This window comes from Myotis brandtii, unplaced genomic scaffold (genome assembly GCF_000412655.1).
Source record: "Myotis brandtii unplaced genomic scaffold, ASM41265v1 scaffold36, whole genome shotgun sequence".
NCBI lineage: Eukaryota > Metazoa > Chordata > Mammalia > Chiroptera > Vespertilionidae > Myotis > Myotis brandtii.
The window spans coordinates 5,140,461-5,144,850 of record NW_005363836.1 but is presented as its reverse complement, the minus strand read 5'-3'; positions in this window follow the sequence as shown (position 1 = coordinate 5,144,850).

The window sequence follows — 4,390 nt, the reverse complement described above, 5'->3', positions numbered from 1 at the left end:
GTAGGGAGGCTGGGGGAAGGTCAATGGGGAAAAAAAAAGGAGACATATGTACTACTATCTGGAATACTTTAAACAATAAAATAAAATTTAAAAAATTACAGATATTACAAGAAACTTTTGGAACCCATTTTTTATCTAACTTTCCAGTTGGCCTAGGCCTATCCAAAATAATAATTCTCAAAAATCAGTTTTGATTTGGCCAAATTTAGATAACGAATTCTTTGAATAATTGTTTTTTCTATTTTCCTGAAGCAGTTACTCAGGTAAACAGTACTTTTTAATTATGACACAGACCTTATCTTGACTAGTCAGTAAAAAGTTGATGGCAAAAAAAAAAAAGTTTATGGTAAATCTATTATCACATAAATTTTATGCTGGTGTTGGCCTTTGAAGCTTGAGCTATTATATGTACTGTTGGGCCATAGTCAAGAATAAATTGTGAGTCATATGTTTATTTTGGGAACTGTACTTTGTCTGAAATCCAATGTTTTGGATTCATCCTGGCAACTTTACATATGGGGCTCTTAAATAAGAGCTAGGGAGTTTTTTAAAAATAAATGTTTTAATTGATTTCAGAGAGGAAGGGAGAGGAAGAGAGATATAAACATCAGTGATGGGAGAGAATCATTGATAGGCTGCCTCCTATATGCCTCACACTGGGTATTGAGCCTGCAACTCAGGCATGTGCCCTTGACCAGAATCAGACCTGGAACCTTCAGTCCACAGGCTGAGCCAAACCAGCTAGGGCTAGGGAGTTTGTTTTGAATACTTGAAAACCTGAATGACTATGTCACTTTAAAAAATATATATACTTTTATTGATTTCAGAGAGGAAGGGAGAGGGAGAGAAAGATAGAATCATCAGTGATGAGAGAAAATCATTGATCTGCTGCCTCCTGCATGCCCCATACTGGGGATCGAGCCTGCAACCCAGGTATGTGCCCTGACCGGCAATCAAACTGTGACCTCCTGGTTCATAGGTTGACACTCAACCACTGAGCCATGCCAGCTGGGTGACTGTCACATTTTGATGTGAGCACGGAAGGTCCATCATAGTTTATAAGAATAGTGTTGGGGTACATATTGAGAAGATAAAAATACATAGTTATGAACTGCTTATTATCAATACTATCTAAATTTAATTGTACTAATTGCAGGGGGCATGTACTCTGAATGGAGTTAAATAAATCATGTAAATTATTTCCATAGAGCTTTGTGAAAAAAGAATTATACCAGAGCTTGTCTCAAAAAACTGTGGTACATCTATACAATGGAATACTATGCAGCTGTAAAAAAGAAAGAACTCTTAACATTTGCAACAGCATGGATGGACCTGGAGAGCATTATGCTAAGTGGAATAAGCCAGTCAGAGAAAGGTAAGTATCACATGATCTCACAAATATGTGGAATCTTAGGAACAACATAAACTGATGAACAAAGATAGACCCAGAGATATAGAAGCATCGAACAGACTGTCAAACCTCAGAGGGAAGGCAGGGAAGGGTTCTGGGACGTTGGGGAGTAGGGAGGGAAGAAATAAACTCATGCATATATGCATAACCCATGGGCACAGACAATAGGGTGGTGAAGGCCTGGGGTCAGGGGCAGGGACAGGGTGGGAAAGGTCAGTGGGGAAAAAAGGGACATATGCAATAATTTCAACAATAAAGATTAAAAATAATCTCTGACTTCTGAGTTTATTTGAAGGTTTGGAAGATAACAGGAGCAGCAGCTGTAATTTGGGGGAGCTTAGAGACCAGTTAAGATCTAGTTTGGATTCTTTAGTAGAAGGATATGTCAGATGACAAGTCCAAAGTTGGAAAGATTGGAGGCATGATTATTTGAGAAAAGCAAATTAAGGAGTTCAAAGAGGTTTATAGGAAGAGGGTAGTCAAGGAAAGAGACAATGGACTAGAATGGCCACATAAACAGTCTTGTATCTTGAACCAACACAAAGGAAAGAATATTGCAAGTATTAATAAAACAAGTGTTACATACAAATCCAGTCATGTGTCACTTAACAACTGGGATACATTGAGAAATGCATGATTAGGCAATTTTGTCATGCGCACATCATAAAACACACACACAAACCTAAGCTATATATATGGTATAGCCTATTGCTCCTAGACTACAAACCTGCATAGCATGTTACTCTATTGAATACTGTAGGCAATTGTAACACAATGGTAAGTACTTGTATATCTAAACATAGAAAGGGCCCTGTAAAAATACAGTATAAAAATGAAAGGTGATACACCTGTAAAGGGCACTTAACCATGAATGGAACTTGCAGGCCTGGAAGTTGCTCTGGGTGAGTCAGTGGTGAGTGAATGTGAAGACCTAGGACATCACTGTGCACTTCTGTAGGCTTTATAAACACTGCCCTATAGCCCTCTCCCTGCTTCCTTTCGACAGGGTCAGAAATAGAACATCGAAGCTGTCAGTGCTGCTGTATGAACAAGAATGTGGTCTGGATTGATTGAAAATATTGAGGAGAAACTGGCTGGGTAAGGCATAAATCACCATAATAGTGACTGAGAGGAGGGAGTGAAAGGTGGCCTGAGGATCAGTAGTAATAAGAAATCAAGATGGAGAGAGAAAAGAATATAGGGCTTCATCATGGCAATGTGGTTTTGGCTACTGCAACTTTGAACAGTGGTCAGATTAAGGAACTTTGTGGTATTCATCAAAAAAAGAGGGTGTTTTACACATGGAGGGTGTAGAACTGAGGACTCATTATTTGACTTAGGAAATTTGGTTTTGGTTCCATTAACCCCATCTGGCACAAAGGGCTCTCTCTGGCATTGAAGTAATAAAACTTACCTAACTTTACATATTGCAACCTGAAAATATTTCCAAAGTACAGGAACAGGCTGCTCCACACTATCATAGAAAGCTTCTATTAAGGTGGCAATGGCACATAATACCTGCTAAGGTAGCTTCTGTGGTTGACCTGTATTTAAACGAGGCATGCAGCCCACTGGCCACAAGTTTGACATGCTTGTTGTACAGGATCTTAGGTCCTCAACAAAGAATTTACAGCAATATGCTTTGAAGACCATCAAGGTAGATCTGGGAGGGCTGTATCACCTCTGAAAAAGTAGTGCAGGAGGGACAGGCTCCTCTGTGCTGAAACAGGTCAGTAGCCGACTGACTGGGATGTAATCTGTACACTTAAAACTGAGGTCCTGTGAGTGAGAGTCAAAGTATTACTAAGCCCCACAGATATTGCTCCTGTTAGAGAAAAAAAACAACAACCCAAAAACGTCATTACCCACATATCCTTCCATTTCTTACAGGAAATTCAACTCTATTATAATCTTACTAGAGGCTCGGTGCACGAAATTTGTGCATGGGGAGGGGGTCCCCTCAGGCCATCCTGCACTCTTTCACAATCCAGGACCGCTGGCTCCTAACTGCTCACCTGCCTGCCTGCCTGATCGCCCCTAACTGCCCCACCTGCCAGCCTGATCACCACTAACCTCCTCTGCCTGCTGGCCTGATTGATCCTAACTGCCCCCCCTGCCGGCCTGGTCACCCCCAACTGCCCCTGCTGGCCTGGTCACCCCTAACTGCTTCCCCCGCTGGCCTGATCGTCTCCAACTGCCCCCCCTGCCAGCCTGATCGCCTCACGCAGTCTGCTGTTCAGTCATTTGATCATCCCTCACTAAACCCCCTGCTGGCCTTGTCGCCCCATGCAGCCTGCTGTTCAGTTGTTTGGTCATCCCTCACCCCCCTGCAGGCCTTGTCGCCCCATGTAGGCTGCTGTTCGGGTTGTTACTGTTACTGTGATGGCGTACTGGACAATTTGCATATTCCTCTATTATTAGTATAGATGAACCACTGTCACATATGTGATCCATTGTTGACCAATAAGTCATTATGGAGAGTGTGACTAATAAAATGGTCCTCTGGACTGCAATAAAATTGTCCATCCTGTGATGGTTATTTGTGTCAACTGGACTGGCCACAGGATGCCCTGATTACACATTATTTCTGGGTGTATCTATAGAGGTGTTTTTAGATGAGATTAGCAATTACATTAGTAGTAGACTCAATAAAGTAGATTGCCCTCCTCGATGTGGGTGGGACTTATCCCATTCATTGAGGGCCTTAATTGAAAAAAAGGCAGAGAAAGGAGGAATTTGCTCCTTTTTTTCTGTTTCATCACTTGAGCTGGAACATTTCATTCATCATCTTCTGCTCTTGCACTGAGATTTACCACATTGGCTACGCTGGTTCTCAGGCTTTCAGACTCAGGCTGAATTATACGACTTTTCTGGGTTTCCAGCTTGCAGATCATGGGACTTCTCAGCCTCCATAATCATGTGAGCCAGTTCCTTATAACCTCTCTCTCATATAAAAATATATATAAAATTATATATACA